Below are 24,623 nucleotides of genomic sequence, written 5' to 3'. Positions count from 1 at the left end.
TTGTAACCCTGAAAATACATTCTGTATATCAGATACTTACATGACGATTCCTAACAGTAGGAAAATGATAGTGATGAAATAGCAACGAAAATAATTTTATGGCTAGGGGGTCACCACCACATGAGGAACTCTATTAAAGGAAACTTGAGAACCGCTGCCTAGAACAATATGAGACAAAATAGGCAGCATCTGCCCCAAAGCAGAGGTCAGGAGTTAGGAAGGGGCTGGAAAGAGGGGCCGCCGGAGCCGGTGCACCCAGGGGGGCGAGCAGGGGAGGGTCTTGTTCCATCGAGGGGATTCTAACCTACCCCGCAGAACAAAAGGTGGTGTGGATTGCAGCCTGGAAAGCGAATTTGCTCTGTAAACCTTCACCCAAACCACAAGCAGTTGCTCCCCCGCGGGAAAAAGTGTTCCACACATGAAAAGGGCAGAGCCCATCGGCTGGTCCTTCCCAGTCCCCCACAGACGCGCCAGTGCTCCCTGGGAACCAGGTATGGAAATATGCAAGACCCAGCCGGGACAGGTAGACAGGTGCACACGGGACCAATCCCTATCGGCCCGGGTGTTCAGAAAATACCAGGAGAAAGGGGAGGAGCAGGGGTCTCTACATTTAAGTGGTCCAGCTAAGTACCCCGGAAACAAAGCCCACGGCGCCACTGGCTCCATTCCGAGTCCCCACAAGCCGCTAGGACGGAGTCGAGCTCTCTGCTCTGTGGGGTGTCATGGTTGTACATCTTTCTGGAAGGGAGACGGCCACGTGTCCTCCTGGAGTGGCCGCCGGGTCCCAACCACCAACCTTTGTTTCCTGCGGAGCGCTTCACCGCTGTGCCACCAGAGCCCCCATGAGACACACTGCCCCATTGTGTCAAGCACATTTGTTGCCATCATCATTCTCAAAACATTTGCTTTCTACTTGAGCCCTTAATATCAGCTCCTTATTTTCCCCCCTCCCTACTTCTTCCCCCCCTTCCTTCATGAACCCTTGGTAATTTATAAATTATTATTATTTTGTCATATCTTACACTGACATCTCCTTTCACCTACTTTTCTGTTGTCCATCCCGCAAGGAGGAGGTTATATAAATCCTTGTAGTCTGTTCCCCCTTTCTACCCCACCTTCCCTCCACCCTCCAGGTATTGTCACTCTCACAACTGGTCCTGAAGGGGCTATCTGTCCTGGATTCCCTGTGTTTCCGCTTCCTATCTGTACCAATGTACATCCTCTGGTTTAGCCAGATTTGTAAGGTAGAATTGGGACCATGGTAGTGGGGTGAGGAAGCATTTAAGAACTACAGGAAAGTTGTATGTTTCATCATTGCTACCCTACACCTTCCCGCGACCCTCCAGTAACGGGATGTCCATTTGCCTACAGATGGGCTTTGGATCTCCACTCTGCACTCCCCCTCATTCACAATGATATGATTTTTTGTTCTTTGATGCCTGATCCCTTCGACACTTTGTGATCGTACAGGCTGGTGTGCTTCTTCCATGTGGGCTTTGTTGCTTCTGAGCTAGATGGCCGCTTGTTTATCTTGCCCCCCCCCCTTTTTTTAAGAAAATGAAACCGGCCTCCCATGGCACGTTTCTCAGTCCGATTTTGCTCCGAGGTCTGGTTTTCGTAGCAGGTTAGAAGATAGACACCTCTGCTTTTTCATTTGCTTCTGGAAACGGCTTTGAAATAGATGTGCCCTGACACCCTTGTTTTCCTGTCCATTCACAACTGCTCCCCGGTGTTTCGCAGGGGGCCAGCAGCCACCCCCACCCATGGCAGGCCTCCGAAAAGCAGCACCCTCTGTCAGTCACCTGTGGATTTTAAAAGTGGGCTTCGTCCGCAGCATCTTCCTTCCAAACCTACTGAGGCATCATTGCTCCACCGTCGAATTGCGGTTGATCTATTTTAACAGAGTCGCTACCTGTGAGGAAATGAGAATGTAAATCGCTCACTGGACTTTCATAAAACGATCATGTTGGGGGGGGGATCTGATTCACAGACACATATATGACTTTTTACAAGTAATGAAGTCCCTTCCATCAGGTCGATTCTGGCTCATAGCGCCCCCGTATAGGGTTTCCCAGACCAAATCGTCCTAGGAGTAGACAGCCGCCTCGTGCCCCTCTGGTCCAGAGTTGGAGCACCCACTCTGCGTTTTGTAGACCAGCACAGCCCACAGCACCACTAGGGCTCCTGATGGACATTAATATCCCGGCCTGGGCTTTACCACCCTCCACCCCCTATTCTTAGCAGCCCCCACTTGTAAAGTGTTATCGCCCCTTTAGAGATGCGGAACCAAGGTTCGGAAAGCGACATAGCTTGTTGAAGCTGCTCCAACTGGTAGTGCCCGAGCTGGCACTCTCCCCCGACTCACTCCATCATGGCCTCTGCTCCCCTCACCAAAGCCGCCCCCAATTGGCAATGAAGGTGATTGTGTGAAGAGTCGGGTGGATTCTCCCAAATATTTGAGATCGTTGAGGATGGGGGTCAGGGAATCTTCCTAGTTCTGGTCAATCTCTTGAGGATGAGTATTAAACACAAACCTAACATGTACTTGCTACTGCAACACCTGGTGTGCTTTATTAAGCCATGTAGACCTGTGTCTGACACGGGCAGTGGATAATACTATGGTAAGTTTGCTGGACTCTCAGCTCTCATTGTTCATGTAAGTAGTGTCGTTACCTAAGGGCTTAATCTGTGCGAGTCAGTAATTCACGTATAGCGATTTGTAGTCAGCCTACACCTATTAATCTCCCTTTCTCTATCGTGTTTTCAATACATCACCATGGGCTGGATCAATGCCACTATAAACAAAAGGAGCTTATGCTCCAGGAAGATGATCGATAAGATTCTTGGTCACAACATAATAAAGAGGCAGATAGAAAAATAGATTTAGGATTTGGGCTTCTCACTTAATTCTAGTTCCAATCCAAGAGTTAGTTCTTAGACATGGTCCTACTGGCTACGTGCCCCCATGAAACATGGATGATACGACTTTTATAGCAAAGAGGGGTGAAGAAATTAGAGGTGCTCGGCTATCATAGACCAGACCCGGTGAGGTCTTACAGACTTGTTTTTAAACAAGGACCCATCTGAGTGAGATGTCAGTTAAGACCACACAGAAGAAGTACCCCAACCTCAGTGATCCAAGGATTGTAAATGGTACAATTCAAATAAATCCAAAGAAGGGAATGGTATCATAGCTTAAAATGTAGAATTCTGTGTATGGTAGCGAAAGCCCAAAATACATGAAAAGAGTTTACACATGGAATATGCCTCCGGTGAGTCCCCGCTGACCATGAGTGGAGGATGGGGATAACCTGGTTATCCGAGTATTGAAGAGACGGTTATAGTGGATCCAAATGATAAAGTCTGACCGGAATGGTTAAAACTTTATTTGATCTCCTTTCTGATACACTTTGAGCTTGCCCTGGTTTTTAATATGCTTGCAGATTAGGGCTTATCTCTGTTGTGTTTTGTCACTGTTGGCAGCGTTCTTGACTGTTACGTATATTCCTATGTTTTTAGTATATGAAGCCCAGGTTGGGGGGCTCTGTGGAGGCAATAACTAGAACAAGGGTTCCTGGGGGTGCCCCGGGGGTAGGAGGTGAGCAATAGGGAGCTGATGTCAAGGAGAACGAGGAGGAAGAAAATGTTTTGAAAATGCTTGTGGTCGCGATTGTACAACATTGCTTGATAGGACCGAACTATTGAATGTTACGATGTCTGGATTATGCCTTCATAAAATTATTTGAATAAAAAAAACCCCTGTGCTTTTTCAACAGTAGACACACTGGTGCTTTCCTGCTACAGATTTTGGGGGAAGAGCGCGAGGATTTAACACTTTGGTGAAGGAGGAGGCCACACTTCCGCACGCCTTGTTGTCCACAATAGTACTGTCTCTGCGTGGCGATGTCTAACAGACGATTGACTGACGGGCTTCCTTATTTTGAATCAAATACAGCCTTCTTAGCTTGGTAGCAGTCATCTGTATTCAAACAAGAGCTCGTTGTGGTTATTTATTCATTTATTGCTTTCCTCTTGAAAAGGCGACAGGAGAGACAGGTGGTTTGCGCTTAGAACGGGCTCACCCCATTCCTTCTTTCCCTATGAGGAGGGAGATGCTCTCCATCACTGGGGCGGGGCTCCCCTCGTTCCACGTGGCCTCTGCTCTCGTGGCTGGACGTGGGCACTTCCAACAGCTCACTACAACAGGAGGCAAGGGCCCCGGCAAGGAGGAGGACCGGTGCCCGTGGCACATTCTGACGAATTTTGTTCCTTGTCAAGTCCAGCTTTTTAATGAGCTGCTTCATTACGGAGAGTGAGTCTCCTGCAAGACCCTTCATTTGCATCCTGCAGATTTAATTTATAACAGTTTCCTCCTTTTAACACAACCCTATTGTACCCTGACTTTTATGATTTCCTTCTAGTGTAGAGCCTTGCCTCATATCATACTTCAAAACGAAGAGGTCGTTTTTTTTTCTTTTTTATGACAACCATTAAAAAGTACTAGCAGAGCAGATAGGTGACTACTGAGTATGCAGTTTTCCTCCTCTCTGAAAGTATCGGAAGCCCAGGAGGAAATCACGGCATCATTTTTGACATTCCTGTGTGTGTGATAGCACAAATACAGCAGACACATACCAAAGAGGGTCTCAAGAAGTCCGAGGAGCACTCAGGAAATAACAAAAGAGAAGACACAGAAAAGACAGCCCAGAGGAAAATAGACAGCTATATATATATATATATATATATATATATATATATATATATATATATATATATATATATATATATTTAATGGTAGCATTTCCAGACAAAGCAGAAACATGTAGTTGGCTTAAAAGCACGAGATCCTGAGGGCATTGGTGGTTCAGTGGTAGAATTCTTGCCTTCCATGCAGGAGACCCGGGTTCGATTCCTGGCCAGTGCAACTTGTGTGCAGCTACTGCATGGTCACGAGTGGAGGCTTGTGTGATGTCCGAGATGCCGGCTGCTTCCAGTGGAGCGCACAGACTAAGACAGACTGGGAAGAAGAGCCTCCTTCCCATGAGCCAGCCAGCGGGAAATCCAGGACTTCACAAAAAGTCTGACCATGGGCTGGTACGGGACTGCTGGTCACCCTGGTGCGTGGGGTCCCCAGTTGAGTTGGGCTGACCTGGCCGCGGGCTAACAACAAGAAGCATGGTCTGAAATAGTTGACCCCACGCATTACGAAATAGAGCCAACATGAAAACTTGTTCAGCGCTCAACCTTGGGCTCTCAGACAGAAAAGTCTTTTTAAAAAAATATATTTTTTAAGACAAGTCCTTTTAATTACTGCTATGACTGTGAGGAGGGGCAGTTGAAATAGGTAAGGTTTATTATGCAAACCTGGCCAATAAATGTGGGATTAATGAAGGACGGAGACATAAATGGCTCGGTGAGCCTAGCCTTTCTAGTTCTCTGATCTGTTCTCTGATGGTCAGACCAAGGTGCAGCTGCCTTAGCTAGTTCTCTGCCTCAGCTGGCAAGGCTCACCTCCTGCTTGACATCCCTGAGGGGAAGCCACATGGATGTACCCTGATGCAGCCCTGGGTGGTGGAGCAGCCGCGTGGAGACCCCTGCCAGCGCTGAGATGTTCACTGATGCTCACTTCCAGCATTTGGAGCCATTGCGTGTCTTTTGTGAGTTTGAGGAGCACTTTGTAGATTGGTGTCGGACATATGGGCTAATGTCAGATTTACGGACTTGGACTGACTTGACTGGATTGGGATGCTGAATGTACAATTACCCTTTAATATAAAACAATCGTAAAATAGGAATGTTTATTAATTTTGTTTCTCTAGTTTACCCAAACGAACACAGCCATTTTTCACAAATCCTTGTTGGGAGTAGAATTTATAGACCCATTCTGGAAAGTAATTTGGTAATTCTCAAAGTCTTTGTCTCTCTCTTCCCTCTCCTCCCTCTCAAGTTGACCATCTTTGGCCCAACGTCTCTTTTCTCTAGGAACTTAATCAGCTGAAAAACGTGAGTGGTGGTTAAGGATTTTAAAGGTACCTAAGTGAAAATGTTGATTGGAGAACCTAGAAAAGGGATTTAAGCCACAGGACCAGATACTCTGCTTGCAGTGGCAAAAAGGATTTCTTAGGAATTGCTAAGAAAACAGAGAACGCAGCATTAGGTGGGTAAAGAGTCCCGAACTCTGTACCTACGTAACATCCACATTTGGCCTGAGCCATGCCTGAAGCAAAACAATTGCCAGGAACCACCCCGGCATGTCAGTGTGTGTTATCGCTGCGTGCATGTGCTAATGGCGCAACTCCTGTTTGCTTCTGGGGTCCATGTTTCTTATGAGGGTTACCGACCATCCTGGTTTTGCCTTAGAACATTCCCAGCATTAGCCCTTAAGGTCCCACCCTGGAGAGTTCACTCCAGTATACGAGGCGTGTCTATATGTTGAGATGAGGTCCTGCCATTTGATGGGAAAGACCAAAGACGCAGTGACAAATGGCAAGTCGATGGGCCTTGGCAATATGTTTTGATAAAATTAATAGGGGTTCTTGTAGAAACTATAGGGAAAATTACAGAGCTCTCAATAGTGTGTCTCGTGGCTGGTTATGTTCTCATGGCGTTTGGTGTGGTGAACAGCACTTTTTAGTCCTCACAGCCCTATGAGGGGTGGGCATCCTCATGGACACAGAGAGGTTGACTCGTTTTTTCAGGGACACATAGCTCAGGACAGAGAGCAGGTTTGAACCAAGGCAGCCTGGGTCCAAGAGTGCAGGCTGTTGAAGCTCCACAGAGCCCGCATTCCAGCCGCTCCTTTGGCTGTCCCTCTCAGACAGTGCCCCTGCCCATGCTGGGCTCCTGAGTTGGCAACATGACCAACTGCTGCCTCTCCGTATGTAGCTCAGCACCGTGGCGCAGACGGTCCTTGACCTTCTCCATAGGAAGCAACCCTCCCCGTTGGGTGGGGATTTCCACAGCACCGTTGCTGGCCCCTGGTGATGGGGTGCTGTCGGTTTTGCCACATGGTCTTGTCTGCCAGCAGCAGAGCTGGGTCCAGGTGCAGCCTGGGCTCTTTCTGGAAACACTTCCTCTTTTTCCCTTATTTCACTGAGTTGGGGCCATCGGTTGTTTTGTCTCTCTGAAGGTGACTTGGGTTCCTCTGCCGAGACTGTCAACCTTTTTGGGATACGGCAGAATCTCCCACTAGAGCTGTTGTTGCTGAGTCATCTTTTAGGACAGGGGTGGTTAGAAGCATTCTCAGCCCACAGCTCTGTGCACCTAAGGCTCCCTGCTCCCCACGTTGGTGCATTTTGCCTGGTTGGCAGTGGTTAACCTTGGGGAGTTGCATGCACCGTGAGGAGGCTATCTCTGCCCCCTTGGGGCTCCAGAAGGGAGAAGGAGAACCATCCACACCAGCCCAACGCTAACTTGGAACAAGGCAGTGACCCCCCCCCCCCCGCCCCAGGTTTCCACCCTCCATCTTTCTCTTACCGTCGTTTGACACTAACCATTCCTCCCACGACACAGAACTCCCCGCCAGTACTCATCATGGGGGTGGGGTCGGGTGTGTGTGTACTAGAGAAGTTGATAAGGTTACCACAAGTCAGGATCAGGAAAGAGTAAGGATACAGTGCTGCTTCTCAGCTTGCAGCCAAGACTGCGTCGCCTTCAGTCTTTCAACCCTCGGCCGCACCTTCACCGGCCAGGAAGCCCACCCACTTGCTCTGTCCCTTCGCGATGGTGCTGCTACTCCGCAGTGTCCTTGCTTTGGCTTCTGGTCTGGAGTAGCTTGGCCTTTACTCCTTCTGCCATTGAGGCAGGAATTTGAACATGCTCCAGGTGGCCCTTCTTGCTGATGGCTCCTGCTTCTCAGGTGGCTCCCTTTTACAAAGGGAAGTGGTGGGTAAAAATGACCAACCCCCCCTTAATGTTGCAGGGCTCCCCAGCCATAGGTGGCTCTTTGGTTATGTACATGCGCCTCTGAAGAGACACTGGAAAAAATGTAAAGGATGGTATTCAGATCAGGGTGATTTCCTGTGAGTGTAAAACACATGGCTAAACCAACTCACACTGCCATCAAGTTGAAGCTGATGCACAGCGACCCTGGAGAACAGGGTGGAGCTGCCCCTTGGAGTTTCTGAGACTGCAGCCCTTTACCGGACTGGACAGCCCCATCTTTCTCCCAAGGAGCGGCTGGTGGCTCACACTGCTGACCGTGGCAGTTAGCAGCCCGGTGCATAACCACATCTCTACCAGAGCTCCTTAGAGACAGGTAAAAAGTCTATTTCAGAGTTTCCCTTGTAGATGCACTTTACCCTCCTTGCCAAGAAACGTCTCCTCCTCCAAATCCATGCGTGGCAAAGGTCTTTCAAGTTAGAGCAGCTCCATTTGTGTATCAAAAAAAAGGAAATACCTTCAGCTATTGTCTGAACTTGTCCCTTGCTGAGAATTTTGCCAGTGTCTGGTTGTTTGTTTTGTCACATAGACGAACAATGAGAGGGGACTGACATTCCTCTTGCATGATGTAGAGGTGCCAATCCAGGTTTCTTTTCAGGTGGGGGTGTGGTGGGGCTGGTGGGGGTGGGGTTACTCGTCAGTCCTAAAACTCTGTTCTGTGATAGATCAAACAACACCTCAGCTACTTCTCTTGGTGCTTGTTATTTAAGCCCAAACAGACTTTACATTTGGCCCTTGTGTTTTGTTTTCAGAGAATCTGGATTTACCTTCTACCTCTCAAAAGTATGAGCAGCCCCTGTCCCTCCAACATACTTTTGTTGTTGTTTTGCAGGGGTGGGGTGGGGGAAGGATAAAATTAAACTTTTCTTTCTCATTTGAAAAAATTTGATGCTCAGAAGTTTTAGTATTCAGAGGAAAAAAATAGTTGCTTCTCAAGGCAAAATATTTCCTTAAAAGAAAGGGGGGAAATGGATACTGTATCTCTACTGCTGCTTGGGGTGGGGTGCAACAAGGGCGAATGGGTGGGCTCGGAAGCACAAGCCCATGCATCTTTGAGAGGGAGGAGGAACACATGTGCGAACACACACACACACACACACCACCTCCACCCCCCCCACTACCCCCTCCTCCCAAGAGCTTGGAGCAAGCCAGTCTTAATTCCCAGAGCCTCAAACTCCCTGCCCCATGTTCCCTCTGCAGTCAGTGCCAGAGTTGGGGGAGTTACTGGAAATGCAGAAAGAACCCCTATGCCCCACCCCACCTACCCCTGACTTACTGAACCTGAGAATCTCCCCTTGCTTCCCAGGTTCCCCAGGTGACTCACCTGCACTGCCCTGTGGCTATTAGCTCTTTTGGTGGCCGGTGTGTTGCTACCCAGGAGAGCAATTTCATCCTCGAGCCAGGGAGAAAGGGAGAAGGGTGGGCCAGGAGCGAGGCTGAGAAAGGCCACTTTAATTAAATAATAGGATATTTATATATTGGTGAGGGCTTTGGGGCTTTGCTTTGGGTACCTAGGAAACAAATGAGGGCAAACACAGGAGGGGGGTGTTTTCTTATTCTTTTGCCTTTTTTGAGGGGGGAAAATTACTCTCCCCCCTTTCCTCTCCCTGGTAGTCAGGCAAGGTGATCCAGAGACTTACAGCAGAGAGACTGTTCTCTCCCTCCCTTCTCCCCTCTCCCCCAAGAGGAGGCCCCTCACCAGGTACAGTCTCATGAAGGTAAATAGTACAACTTCCTCCGCGCACCTTTGTGACTCCAGCATTGGCCACAGTCAAAGCCGTGAGCCTGGGGCTAAAGAGCCGCAGTACAGCAGAGCCAGACCTGAGTACAGTGTGTTCAGGGAACTGGGCTGGAGCCCTGCCCATGATCGGAGGTGGGCAGTCCTTACCTCCAGGGCTCATTTTCAGCGTTTCGTAAGCTCTGGTTTCATATTCAGGTGAACTTTCTTATCCCACACTCCTGCTCTGCGGGGCCACTTGGTGCGTGAAGTGTGCTGGTCTGATTCTCCTGGGCACAACGCTTTAGACCCGGCACAGAAGACACAAGCCTTTGTTTGTTTTGGAGTGGAGCTTGGTGGCTTTTTAGATATTTATGCACAGAAGCTACAAGCCCAAGATCCACTCCCCGAAAAAACAAACAGATACGTACACTCCTTCGTTTTTCAGAAGCTAGCTTCCTATACAGAATCTTATAGACATTTGCAGGTTTGTGGTAAATTAGCCTTTTGAGCTTAGATACGGCTTTGGGCTGCCAACTGCAAGGTCAAAGCCACCAGAGGCTTCCTGGGAAAAAGAGGAGGCGGTTTGCTCCTTCAAAGATGTACAGCCTGTATAGTGGGTCACCCACCCTGAGCTGGGATCGACTGGAAGGCAGTGGGTTTTTTGGGGGGGTTGAGCTTTAATGAGTCAGAATCCACCCAATGGCAGTGGGTGGTGGTGTGGATAGATCTAGATTAGAAACAAATTAGCATCTCATGTCATACAGGGTTCTGTTAATTTTTCAGATCGGTTTTGTTTTGTCTTAACCGAATGTTGCAGTGTCTGAACTTTACAAGTTCAGCTCACTTAAAAGTAAGTTTGAAGCCTTGACAGGTATGTTTTTGAAAAGTTTCTGCTGTTTTTCCACTTCTTGGTCCCAGAGCAGTTTCATCCTCCATTGTGGCTCCCAGTTCAGAAACCGAGGCCAGAGGGTGCTGACCTTTATTTTTGGTGTGAATCAAACTAACCGGGATGACACATTATTAAAAGCGGGGTTTCAAGTCTCTGGTAGGAGAGCCTGCTGACCTTTGGCTGACGAGAAGTGAGCGTTAGCCGCTTGCCTTCTGACCTCTCTGGCAGGTAGCACATCCATCCATCCAGCCTGCCCTCCTCCTCCAAGCTGGAGAACCAGGCCCAGGTGCCTCTGAACACAAGCCTTTGCCTCTTGACAGTCGAACTGTCCTTTTGTGTAACATTAAAACCAGCTTCAACTTTTTTTTTTTTTGTACGTTGCTCTGAAAGAGCCGTATGTGGAAAACTATCCAGTGTTTTCAGGGTGAGCTGTGGCCGCGCTAGTTGGGTCTCCGAACTGAATTTCATAAAAAATGCTTTTAAGCCCGAGGCCCAAGCAAGCGTACAGAATGGGCCTGCATCAGACGGCCTTCCCGCAGTGCCCGACCCCTCTTCCTCTTTCAGACCCACTGTAAGGGTTGAGGCAATGTTGGGTAGTGTGGCTACATGAAGGGCTTGCCAGGTCACTGAGGCAGGTCTGGGTCTTGGGCCATGTTGACTTCCAGGTCTAAAGGAGAAAGACAGGACGCAGTAAAACCAGTGAGCCACTGGGGCCAGGAGGGGTAAGGTGGAGAGGAACGGGTGAGTGCTTGGCTCGGGTGTTAGCTGCTGCTGCTGTCACCTTTGCTGCTCTGGTGGGTAGTGAAGGTCCCATTCAGGTAGGAAAGTGCTTGAATTGTGTTTGGTAGAGCTTCGAAGACAGCGGTTCTTAACCTTCCTAATGCCACAACCCTTTCATACAGTTCCTCATGTTATGGTGACCCCCCCAACCATAACATTATTCTAGTTGCTACTTCGTCATTGTCATTTTGCTACTGTTATGAATCAGGCGACCCCTTTGAAAGGGTCATTCGACACCCCCCCCCCCCAAGGGGTCGCTACCCACAGGTTGAGAACTGCTGTTCTAAGCCCAGAGGGCGCACACAGCACCAAATACCTGCTGTTTCTGATACACTATCAGGGCCCCATCACGCACCCCCCCCACCCCAGCTCTTGTCAGTTGACAATTGCTGGAAAAATCAACTCTGCCTGAACGTGGAGGAAGCTATTTGGGATTTTCATTGTTTTCCTTCCACTTAAACAAATAATAAAGCCGGCCAGCATTTAAAGGGTAGTGGAGATCATTGTCCACCCAGCCGTCAGTCCCAGCATCAGTCCTGCCGCTGGTCTGCTCAGAAAGAACTTGGGGCCCCCTAGGCCTCCCCCCGCCGCCCCCCCCACCCCAAGGGAGCACTGTTCGAGGTCCACTTGCCCTTATGCTACTTGGTGGTGGCAGCGGGTTGGGGATAGAGAACACGATTAAACCACCTTCTTCCTCCGGAGTTGATGGCCATTTCTGTATCCGTAGAAGAAGGGGGAGAGGCAATGCTCATGTCTCGTCCCCACAGCGCTGGCAGCCACCCGAAAGGTGGTGAGGTGTGGGCCACCGCATTGGCCTGGCTACCTGGGAAGCCAGCGCCAAAGTCAACATCTGCAGCCTTTGTGTCTGGGGCAGCTGGTTTCATAATGGCGGTTAACGGACGTTCCTGTTCACTTGGGGAATTCTGTCTCCAGAGGCCACCGGGCACCTTATGTAATGGGAAGATTTTCAGGGCACCTTCTCTCTCCCTCTTTTAACCGGTCACTTGGCAAGGTCACGGGAAGGCTTTGTGAGTGTCTGTCCCTGTGTCTAGCTGCCGCTAGGGAACATTCAGAACTTTCCAGCAGACCTGAAGTATGTCGGCTTTGTTCTGGAAAGGTGAATGGGGGTGGGGTGGGGGACGGAAATGACTAAGCAGGGAGCCTGAAGCGCTAGGACTCTTGGCCTAATTCAGTTGTAGAGGACAGGACAGACAGACAAACCATAAAGCAGGAACTTGAGAGCACAAGGCAGGCCGAGGGGTCTGAATGGCAGGGGGTGGTAACCGGGTGGAGGCAGGTGAGAAGGCTATTTCTCAGTCTTGGTGTCCTGCTGCCTTGTGCGGTGTGTGTGAAGGGCAGGGCTGGCTTTGCGGGCTTGAAGGCCTGCTTAGAAAGACCCCACGTTTGGCTTCGCGCTGTGCCTTCGCCATCTTAAAAGGTGTCCTCATTGTTGACCAAAGGGCCCACTGAGCTCTTCATTTTTCACCGGGGCCACGCAGATGGGTAGGCCAGCCCTGCTTGGGGAGGTGGCTTGTCACGGTGGGGTGAGCTAGATTGTGCAAAGCTGTGTTGTCAAATAATCTTTGGGCTTGCCTCCACAAGTGGTGGGCAGCTCCGGCCGGGGGTTGAAGAACTGGAGAGGCGAGGCGGGGGAGGCCGGGTGGCTCCGGGCGGGAGGCTGAAGACATCTCGGAGCAGAGCTGGCAGGCCTCGCTGGGCAGACTTTGAGCACTGAGCCTGCAGTGGAGGAGGTCCTTGAGGTAGTGGAGAGGGCTGGGGTTTCTGGCTGGGCTGGAGCTCCTACTGACAAACAGGAATGCAGGGGGGAAGGCGTCTCTAAGCCCCGGGGGCGCAGAGAAGCAGATGTTTTGCAGGAGTGGGGCGAGGCCCTTCCCCAAAAGACCCGGAAATCTCTGGTGGGACAGCTTATGGAAACATGCAGCCAGCTGTTCAGCTGCAGCCAATGACCCAGAGATCAAGGTTTTTGTCAGGATCGAGAGCTTCACTAGAACAAATATTCATCCAAAAATAAACTTCCCGCTCTTCCTGTTTTTATAACTTGCCTGTTTCCTCCTGAGTTTGAGGCTGCGCTCTGGTTCCGCGGGTTATTAATCTTCAGAGGAGCAAGACCTCTATAGAAGTATTTCCTGGACATGTTTATCTACCCGGCCCTAAATTATTTTCTCCAAATGATAAGAGAGCGTTTCCATACTGCTCTGTTAGCTGGCTCCCTTTGAGAGATTTCTGTTAGGCGTCCCAGCACCCTGGTGGTTAAGACTTAAGAAGCCCCCCCCCCCAAACTAAACAAACAAACAAAAAAACACACCAGGAGTTAGAACACAAGAAGCTCCGGTGACCCTGGGGAGTCGTGGCCTTGAGTAGGTTGTCATAGGCACTCACAGCCTACCTCCTCCAGGTGAAAAGTGGCTTCTTTCTGCAGCAAGAGCCTTTGGGAGATGAAGACATAGCTCCTTGGAGGCGGTGGTGTGAGGGAGCCCCACCCCCACCCTACCCCAGGCCCCATGGCTGTACCCGCAATGAGACCATCGCCCTGCCGGAAAATCTCTGCTCTTTGGAGCGTCCCCATGCCTCTCACCGGGTCATGATGCCTAAGACCCCGCTGCCTGTCACAGATAGGAGCTGGGATGGCTGGCGTTCAGGACTGGACCAAGGAAGAAGGAGAAGCCACGTAGACGCTTCGGCCGAGCTCAAGCCTGGCAGACAAATAGACAGACTTGGATATGGAAGGGTGACATTTGGACCCACCGGACCCTGCCGTGTATAGTCGATCCCTCTGGGGACCTACCCTTCGGCGTTTTGTGCATACAAATCAGAAAGGAAGCAAGCTGGTGGGCATTTCAGACATGTGAGTCTTCTCATCTGATTCTCACAAGAGGCTCTGGCGACCAGGCTGCGTGGGTGGCGGCGGCTTGTGCCGCAGCGGAACTGGGAGGGAGGCCAGATGCCTTTTGCGGAGGCCTGGCGAGGTGGGGCCGGGATGCCAGCCCTCCCCCGGGGTGATCTGGGTAGCTGGGTTGGCAGGTACTGCAGCAGGCCAAGCGCTGCCTCTGATGTACTGTGGAAGCCCCGGGCCCCGCGGGGCTGCCGAGCTTGCGCAGTGAGGAGCTCGGGGCCTGAGACGGGCTGGGAGAGGATGTAATGCACACGCCGGCTTGGCTTTGGAAGACTCCCTAGGAAGGAAGAGGGTGTCAAGTGGCTTATTCATCATTCCTTGGCTCCTTGCTGGGACGAACTTTTCTTTAGATACATTCAGCTGTATTAAGTATATGAAAAGTTCGTGTTCACCCCTATGTAAATTACTTTTCAGAATGTGACGACTAGAAAGTAGCACAGGCCCTGATAGCACAGCGGGCCAAGCACTCCCGGAATCGTGCATTTCGAACCTACCCAGAGACCACAGAGAGACCCTGCATTCTGCTCCCAGAACATCCTGTGGGGGCAGCTCGCCCCGAGGGCAAGGCACCTGGCAACTAGAATGCTTGCAATGGCATCTCTGGCTGCCTGTCTACAATGTATATTACCTACCGGCTCCCATGCCCATAGTTGTACCCTGTCTTTTGGGGTCACTCTGAGTCGGACTCAGAGGCAGTGAGTGAATCGTCCAGGCCCATACTGGAAACAAGTAAATGAAGCTGCCAGTTGTGTGGCTTTGAAGCGAGTACGTTCCCAGAGTCTGGGAGAGGGGAAGACTGCCCTCCTGTCCCTGGTGGCCTGGCTGAGGGGATGACCCACCCCCTAACCGTCTACTGCCTAGGGCAGTGGGTACTGTTCTTCAAGAAGTTATATCGTATTCAGCAGCAGGAACGTTTAAGAAATCTATTGAGAAGCACCCCTCCTGGCCGAATTTTGTTCTTTGCCAGTTTTGCAGACCAGTCTCCTCCCTAGCCTTCCATTTTTTGGGGGTAGGGGTTGGAGATGGAGGGAGACAGGCCTGGTGTTACCAAGAGGGCGTGTTCTGTTGTTCAGTTGTTGTACTCTTCTGCCTTCAGGCCAGTCTCACCCCAAACAGCTTTTCATCCTTTCTTGTAGGCCAGCTCAGTACTACCCAGATAAGACAGACAGACAGCAAGTTTTGTCCAACTTATAGCGACCCTATAGAGTATATCAGACCTGCCTCTTTGAGTTTCTGAGACTTTAAAAAATCTTCACGGGAGCAGACAGCCTTATCTTTCTCTCCTGGAGCAAGTAGTAGACTCGAACCTCTAATCTTGCAGTCAGTCAGTCAGTGGATACCCCGCTACACTACGAGAGTTCCTGCAGATGAGACTGGGAGGCCACTATTTCAGACCAGTTTCTCCTTCCTCTTTGGATTGGGGTGGATATGTGACTCTTAGGAAATCCCTGCTCTGGGTAGGACAGAGCCACAACCAACCTCTAAAGTACAGCTTATTTCCAGTTCAGGAAAAGCGGGGGAAATTCCACTCTACTGAAAACCCCAGATAGGTCCCCGTGGCAAGGGAGTTTCACATTGGCTCCAGAGGTCCAGGAAGAACCTGGGTGGATTGTATAGTTCTCCTTTACCGAAATGTGACGTTAGGAATCCCACAGTTCTTGTGGACAGTTCAGGGGCATTGTGACTCGCTGTTGAGCTGACTCTGTCCCTGTGGGACAGAACCGAACCTGGGCTCGATCATCTGTGGTGCTCTGGTGGTGCAGTTCATAAAGCGCTCTGCTTCGAACCAAACGGTCAGAGGTTCAAACCCACCAGCAGCCCCACGGGGAAATATGTGGCGATCTGTCCCCTTAAAGATCACAGTGGAGGAAACTGCACGGAAGCGTTTTCTGCCCTGAGGGATCAATGTGGGTTGGAGGCAACTTGACAGACACGAGTAGTCGAGTCTTTTGACAGACATGAGTAGTTGAGTCTTTATAGAAGCAGATTGCCCGCTCCTTTTTTTCCTGCTCATTGAGTGACCAGTGGGCCCAACCAACATTTATCGACGCTTGTTGTATGTAGATGCTGTATGAAGCGTGCTTTGTTTTTTTTTTTTGGCGACATAATGTACCAGCTCCTTGACACAGGTAGCTATGAGTCTGTCCCGAGCAGGAACTTCTGTAGACAGAGGCACTGCCTTTTCCAACAATGGAACATGCCATCCAAGATCTCCTGGCTGGAAGTCATAAGGGCAGGGGGGTCGACCTTGGGCAGTGTGACTCCAGAGCCAGGTGCTCAACTGTTGGTGTCACCGCACTGCCTAGACCAGTCGGTGCCTGGGGATTTAGTAAACTCCCATCAAGTGACTGGGTGGGACTATGCAAATGAGGGGCTGGTGGCAACTGGGGGAGTTGGATACTCGCTAGCAGTATAAATAAGGTTTAAGAAGCCTCCAACACCTGCCCCCACCGTGTGGATATGTTGTCATGCAGATAAGGTAGAAACCAAACCCACTGCAGGCAAGACTATTCCAACTCATGCAGATAAGGTAGAAACCAAACCCACTGCAGGCAAGACTATTCCAACTCATGGCGACCCTATGGGACAAGGTAGAACTGCCCTTTTGGGTTTCTGAAGCTATAAATCATGATGAGTAGACAGTCTCACCTCTTCCCCTTGGAGTGACGGATGGGTTTGAACTGCTGACCCCATGGCTGGCAGCCCAACACATGTAACCCGCTGCACCACCAGGGCTCCTAAGTAAGGTTTATGGAGCCCGAAAGAAGGGCCTGGTCAGTTTTGCTGCCATCCCAGCAGCAGACAGGAGAGGAGCCCAGGGTCCATGCTGGGGCCCTGGAAGCAGAGAGCTGAATGAGTAAAGGGAGGAGGGCGAGAGATGGCAAGAAGCAGCAGCAGGGAAGAAAGCTGAGCCCCTTCAGACCGGGGGGGGGGGGGGGGGGCCTGCTGGAGGAGCTGGTGCCTGCCTCAAGCACCTAGTGATAGCGCTAAGAGTCTGGTGATACTTGCCCAAATAGGGCCGAGGCCTGACAAGCCCCAGTGGGCCAAAGACCAGGGAGAAGCCTTCCCATGGGCCTGGCTGAGAAGCTGTCCTGATGGATGAACAGCAGCCGAGTCTCCCCTGATCCTGCATGGTTGCTTCCCTGATAAACCCCACTGCCATCAGGGCAGTTTGAGTTCTGTGTGGCCATTGCAACGAGTTCTTGAACCCAGCAGAGGAGAGAATTCCGTCAGGGGCCGGGGCACGGGGCATGGAGAGAGGGGCAGGACAGTAGGTCCTTGGGGGAGGGGAAGGGCACGGGGGGGGAGGGGCAGGACAGTAGGTCTCTGAACTGGTGGAAAGGTTGGAGAAGGGAGGCATGCCTGACCTCCGCCTCATAGGAGCCAGCTTTGGCCTGTGGCTGCTGATAATTCTCCTCCCGCCTCTTGAAGTTTCCAGGAGGTCAGACGCCCCCGCCATGCCATATTTACACCATGCATTTATTGTTTCACCCTGCACAAGCACTTGTTTATGAGCAGGCTGCCTCGGCCAGGACAGGCCGGGACAGGGCACCAGGGGAGGGGTCAATATTCTGGGTTGCTGAGCCAGCCAAGCTAGGAACTGAGGCGTGCAGGGGCACCTCTGAGCTTTGCTGGGGGTGGGGGGGACACCCTTTGGCGGGGCTCTTACTGGACTCCCCGTGGCAGAAAGTCCATCCTGGCAGGGGGTGTGTCCGGTCCTGCCACAGAGGTGGTTCCCTTACAGCTGGCTGGTGACGCTGGGAGGGCTGGGCATGAGCCGTGGGCTCCAGAGTGCCACTGCCTCTCAATGGCTTCATGAGCTAGAGTCTTCATTTCTCTGCGCAGTGATTTTTCCAGCTGTAAACTGGGGTGAAAGATGAAGCGGTCTACTCCCGTAAGGGGTTCCAGCTTCGGGAACCCACAGGGGCATTTCTACCTTGCCCCTGAGGATCACTCCGAGTCAGAAATGACTCAATGGCAGGAGGTTGTTTTTGTTTCTGAAAAGAGGGCAGCCGTAGTGTCTGCCTCACAACAAGGAGCCTGGGTGATGCGAACTTTAAAAAGTGGGTGGCGCCCACCTGCTTTGAGGGCCCGAGGAAGAAAGACCTGGCAAACGATTTTCCTCAAGACCACAGCTAGGAAACCCTATGGCGCAGTTCACAGCCCCCCTGCCTGCAGCAGCAGGACACGCTGCCTGCTCCCGCGTCATCCTGACCCTCGTTCCCGTGTGTGAGCCCATGGTTGCAGCCACTGTGTCCGTCCATCTCCCCGAGGGCCTTCCTCGTTGTTGCTGCCCCTCCACCTTACCCAGCCTGATGTCCTTCTCCAGGGACTGGTCTCTCCTGACAACACGTCCAAAGTGTGTGAGACAAAGTCTCGCCATCTTAGCGTCTAAGAAGCACTCTGGCTGTCCTTCTTCCAAGACAGGTTTGTTTGTTCTTTTGGCAGCTCCCAGTACTTTCAAGACTCCCAGGCAACGCTGTGTAAAATCTAAGAGAAGATAGATGTTTTGGGGGCTTGTATCTCAGGCAAAGCGAACACATCAGAATATATAGCCATCACACACCTGGAGGTGAGCCTCGTATCTGTGGAAAGCCAGGGCCACCGAAGTCTACACCTTCATTCTAGCCCCACGATATTTGCTGAAATGTTTTGAGGAACTCATTTATAACTCATTTCCAGGGGGAAAAACAGGTTGTTGGTGGGGCGGGCGGGCGGGCGGGGGACACACCTGGTGACACCAGTATTTGTTAACGTGGAGATAGATTTTAAACTTGGTACTGGCCTAAAATTGGAGCAAAGTTTGGTGGCTAAGAATTCATTTTTCTAAAAATGGGTCTTGACTACAAAATTAAGGATGGGCTATTATTACCGGTCTTCTTTTAAATGGATGACCCGGTCCCTCATTCAGATCAAGCTTACTGTGAAGCCCCTGCCAAAGGAAATGTGCTGGGTAGCATTTGCCTTTAGAAAGATCTCCATCAAAGGTCAAGTTGTCTGTCTCCCAGCCTAGAGCAGTAAGGGTGAGTGGGCAGTGTTGGCTAAGATCTGTCATGTTGTTTTTCGAGTGGGAAGTAGCCTTATTTAAACCAAATGCCCTGGTAGCGTGGTGGGTTACACATCGAGCTGGTTACACATCGCAAGACTGATAGTTTGAACCTACCAGTCACGCTGTGGGAGGACAATGAGGCTGTCTGCTCCCGGAAAGATTTAAAGGCTCTCCCCTGCCTTTTTAGGGTTGCTACCAGTTGGAACAGACTCCATGGTGGTGGCGCCGTGGTTAAAGCACCTGACTGCTAAGTGAAAGCTCAGTAGTTGGAATCGCCCAGCGGCTGTGGGTGAGAGCCCAGGTGGTCAGCTGTCTGAGAGATGCAGCCCAAACCGACTGCCGCCCACTCGATTCCGACTCCTGCTGACCCTCAAGATTATGGCCTGGCAAAGAAACCCTGTGAGGCCCTTCCGCTCCGCCCCGGAGGGTCGCTCTGATTGGAATCTACTCAGCGGCTGGCCGTGAGCGTTCACAGACACTGCCTCCTGAGCTGGCTTTGCATTTGGAACTGGTGCTCCTGTTAGGCCCGTAGTAGCCAAAAGCAGGGGCGCCTCCGGTACCCAGGGAGAAGTCAGAGCCTGACTTCGACCCTCAGCCGGCTTGCTTAGCCAGCTGGTGGTACCTTGTCATCTACAGAAGCTCAACCTGAAAGATGTAGTTGTGCGGCCAGGACAGCAAGGACATTCACAGCAAGGACGTTCACAGCGAGGGGTGTGAGGACCATCCCTCCCTCCTAATCAGCACACTGAGCCACCCGGTGGCTCCGTAGCAGCACCCAGCTGGGGCTCACCCGGGGGTGGTGGTGGTGTTGGAGGAGAGACACATGTCCCCATGGAATATGATGCAAGAAAGCTCCGGGCTTGCCTATCTTTGGGTTCCTGGTGACGAACAGGCTCGTCCAGGAGGGCTGAGCAATCAACACCTAACCTCTGGATTCACCCTGCCCGCGGACGGAAGCGAGACGCGCCACACTCAGTGGTGCAGTTAGGTGGCGATGAGCAGGTTCTGGCTCACAGCAGCCTTCCCAATCATAGATGTGTCTGAGCCTATGGCTTCGGCCGCTGTGTCAGCCCGCCTGACCGAGGGTCTTCCTCCTCGTCACTGACCCACTGGCTTATCGGCATGATGTCATTCTCCAGAAATTGATCTTCCTGGCAGAGCAAGCTCTAAATGTTATCTTCGTGGGGAGGGGCTGGGAGAGAGGATGGGGCTCTGGTCAGAGTCCAGCTCTCCATCGCTGTGCAGGCTATGGTGTGATAACTAGTTTGTCGGGACCTCATGTCTCAGCTGTCAAACGGGAACATCATCTCGAGGATGCTGTTCGAGGAACGCCCAGAATGCATACGTCCGCCTCTCCCCAGACCCGAGAGTGGTATCAGATGGCCATCAGGAATATGCCACCTGCCATGAGGAAATGTCCTGGGTCCCTTCTGTGAGGCGATGCTAACACTCCCCAAAGCCAGTCTCCCCGCTGCAAACCCTGGCGGCACAGTGGGTTATGCATTGAGCCGCTAGCTACAGGGTCATTGGTTTGAACCCATCAAACCCACCAGCTGTTCCTTGGAGAAGGATGAGGCTGTCTAGTCCTGTGGAAGATCTGAAGTCTCAGCGGCCCAAAGGGGCGTTCTGCCTGGCCCAATAGGGATGAGTCGGAACTGGCTTAATGGCAGTGGGTTTGGTTTGGGTTTTGGGTTAAGGCTCCCAACGCTCAGACCCTTCAGCATCCTCACAGAGGAGATTTCTGCATAGCCAGCAGAGTAGACTGGTCGCTCTCTGCACACCACATCTGGTGCTTATTGATAAGCACAAGGTGGGGCAGAGGGAGCGATCCATTGGTGGGATGCCCAATAGGAATTGCAATCCCGAGGCTGAAAACTTGTACCTCCATCTGGATTTAAACTAGGCCTGGCTTCTGGTTTTAATCTTATCCTCATCCTTCATTCTATCAGTCATGTGGAGAACCTTGACCCCACCCCAGACGGGGACCTCTGGAACCCAAAAGCACCAAACTCACTGCCCGGGAGTCGAGGCTCATGCATTGGCACCCTCTAGGACAAGGTAGAACGGGCCCTGCGAGTTTCCGAGATAGGAAGCCCCGTTTTACTCCCAGGATCCCTGGGGAAACTGATAATCAAGTCTGGAGGCATGGGCAGAAGCCATCCCTTCCAAGTGCCCCAGCCTCGTCCTGAGTCACCCTGGCAGCCTCTGGGAGCGCTGCTGCTTCTCGAGCTGTGCAGCCCATTAGGGTGACCGGATGAGACTTTGAAAGATCCAGCCTGCTTCAAAAATGCCTTTATTTATTTGCTTATTCCAGTTAGCCTCCAAATAAGTTTGATTCACTTTCACTAGTTGACCTGCCACCCAGGGTAGAGACGCCATCCCAGGACGCGCACATGTGCCTGATAGCGCAGGTGCATTTCTGAAAAGAGAGGTGGATGGCATTTGGCTGAGCTGGTATTTATATGGGCTGCCCGCCCCTCCTTCCCCTCCCTCTCTTACTCCATCCCTCCTTTCTGTTATGTGACTTAACTCTTCAGCTAAGCCAGCAGAGGAGATGACTTGGGCGTGTGATGTCCACACTGGGAACAGAACTAGACCATCATGTCGAGGGCCCAGAGTAGAAGGTCAAAATCGGACTGAATAGGTCTGAGCAAGGCAGGCCTCTCTGGTGTTGTCAGTGATAGAAGTTTGAGATCCATAGAGGCAGAAGTTCTAGCCAGGAGTAGGGAACCTTTTTCCTGCCGCGGGCCATACTGTTCAAGCATCATTATGTGTTGGACCTGTTGGCCGCAAGGTCTGTGGTTCAGAACCACCAGCTACTCAGAAAGACAGGGCTTTCTACTCGTGTAAAGAGAAACTCACTGGGGCAGTTAGTTCTACCCTGTCCTATAGGGTTGCTATCTGAGTCGGCATCTACTCAATAGCAGTGAGTTTTGTGGTGGGTTGTATTTTTTTGGGGGGGGGACGGGATGGTGATGCAGGTGAGGTGTGCAGTGTTAGCTGGTTTTGATGATTTCTTGGCCCTATGGGCCGAGGGCTGGATATTCCCCCACTCCTATAGATAAGAGCAGGCAGTCAACAACCTTGTACCAGCCCCCTGGCCCCAGGCACTCCATATTCCTGCTGCTCTGGCTTCGGTGGGCACATGCTTCAATCTCTGCCTCATCTTTTCTTCGCTGGCACTTTAGCCTGTGCATTTGGTTCTTCCTAACTGTGCCTCTCCTGGTTGGAGGTTTCTAAAAAGATGGCACCAAGGTTGAGCATGGGGGGTCGCTTTGGGTGGGTCCAGGCTGCAAAACAGGAAGTGCTGATTGAAGCCTGAGCCCTGCTGTGTCTGTGCTGTCCGTGTGCCCAGAGGCACGTTCCCTTTGGTGAACTTAGAATAGAACCTGCAGGGTGCCTGTGGCAAGAGGGGGTGTGAGTCAGCTCCTGGATAGCCTCGAATTTCTTGTTCCTTCACTGCAGGCAGTGGCTAGAAGCAGCTGGGTCTGCCTCTGGGAAGGCGTCTCTGGGGGTCTGCTGAGACATCTCAGTGTGACAGTTACCTAGGGGGCTTCACCTGAAGTGTGTGCTCTGATGGAAGGACCAGCCAGCAGCAGCCAGTGTGGCCCTGGGTAGCCTCACTGCCAGCTGGAGATCTAGGTTCAGTCCAGTGGTGGTCAGATGAGGAGATACAGTAGTTGGTGGTGGCGGCAGCCACTCCACACATCTCCGCTTTGCCCCGTCTCTCCCCCGTGTAAGCCCGTGTGCTGTTAGAAATCGTTCACGGGCTGACAGATGCTTGCCCGGCCCTCTGTTTGATGGGGGAGAGACGGGGCAAGGCTAAGGAGAATAGGCCATCTGCGTAGATGAACTCTGTCTCACTCGTTCCTGCTATGGCCACATCTTAGCTGTCCCTAACCTAGCCAAGCACAGTCTCATGCTGTGTTTCCATGGCCAAGCTATTGTTTTGCAGACTTGGTTTTGATTTCTTGGGGATTTGCAGTTGCAATGTTTCCTTCCGTCTGTCCTTGGGGTTTGTTGTTTTTCTGTCTTATTGTGCAGATGCACAAAGAACATGAATTCATTGTCTTATGTTTTGATATGGAAAGATCTCCCCAAATATATGTTACCTTCTTTAAGAGAAAAATGTATGCGCAAGGGAGAAAAAAACCCAACGTCAAGCTCACTGCTTTCTAGTTGATGACAACTTATCGCCACCCCGACATGGGTTTCCATCCCTCGAACTGTTCAGGGGAGTACAAAGCTCAGTCTTTCTCCTTCAGAGCCGCTGGTGGATTTCAACTGCCAATCTGCGGATCGCAGCCCATGTGACCATAAAAATATAAGATACATTTTATATTTGCCTAGACTTGTGTGAGGCATTTGGGTGGCACAATTAATCAAGGACTTGACTACCAACCCAAAGCCTGGCAATTCAGACCCACTCATAGGGGCAGAGGATGAGGCTGGCAGTCTGCTCCCCAAACCCTTAGGGAACAGTTCTGTCTGCACCAACAATGCATTAGCATAAGTCCTAGAAGGATGTACACACACACACACATACACTTTAAAAAGTAGTTACTTTTGAGTTGTTTGGTATGGGGAGGAACCAGGCAAATGCTATGTGGTGGGAGTATACCTTTTTATACTTTGATTTATGAATCACATGAATATGTTACCCATGCAGAACAATTCACTAAATGTGCAAGGAGAAAAGGCTTTGTCCTTAAGATTGAGCAGGCAGACGGACTTTCTCATGCTTCCGGGAATCTCTTTTGTAAGCTTCTGAACCTGCTCATCTGCCCTTGAACAAACATCCCAGAATCTGGTCCACGATGGACTGGTGAGGTCATGACAACCAGGGGATACAGGTCACATTCTTCCTATATGTCTTGCCCAGCAGCAGATGAGGAATATCTATTTCTGAGACCCACAAGCTTCCTCCCGTCCTCACCTTGACCAGGTGACTGAGCTGGCATCTCCTGCAGTTTAGCTGTAAGGGACTGGGAAGGAGTGCCGGCCCTCGGCCTCTAGCACACTTGCTCTGTCTCCCGAGGAGAAGGCTGAGTGCGGGGAGGGCCCATGGAGTCTTCTACTTAACGGTTGGCTCCCTTGGTGCCATTTTGTCTCTGGATGGTGGTTATTTTCGGCTTCTAAGTAGAAACCGAAATTCCCTTTCAGCTCAACTTGTCCCACCCTGGGAGCTTGGAATGTTCAAATGTGAAGACCGTTGGGCACATTCAGTGTATCCTTGAACTTTTCTCAGGGCTGTCAGGGCTGCCTGGAAACGGAGCGTGAAACCCCACGCTCTCTCCCCCGCTCTTGAGTGGAGAAGGTGGGCCCGGGG

General features: G+C 51.3%; 1 protein-coding gene across 2 annotated transcripts in view; it reads left to right on the top strand.

Moving 5' to 3' along the window:
- Window positions 1-24,623, top strand: part of SPRED2 (sprouty related EVH1 domain containing 2) — a 128,478-nt gene that overhangs the window by 36,408 nt on the left and 67,447 nt on the right. The window lies entirely within an intron of this gene.

The sequence above is a fragment of the Tenrec ecaudatus genome, chromosome 17 (genome assembly GCF_050624435.1).
Source record: "Tenrec ecaudatus isolate mTenEca1 chromosome 17, mTenEca1.hap1, whole genome shotgun sequence".
Classification (NCBI taxonomy): domain Eukaryota; kingdom Metazoa; phylum Chordata; class Mammalia; order Afrosoricida; family Tenrecidae; genus Tenrec; species Tenrec ecaudatus.
Note: the sequence above shows the minus strand (reverse complement) of the source record. Positions and strands in the feature narration are given on the sequence as shown.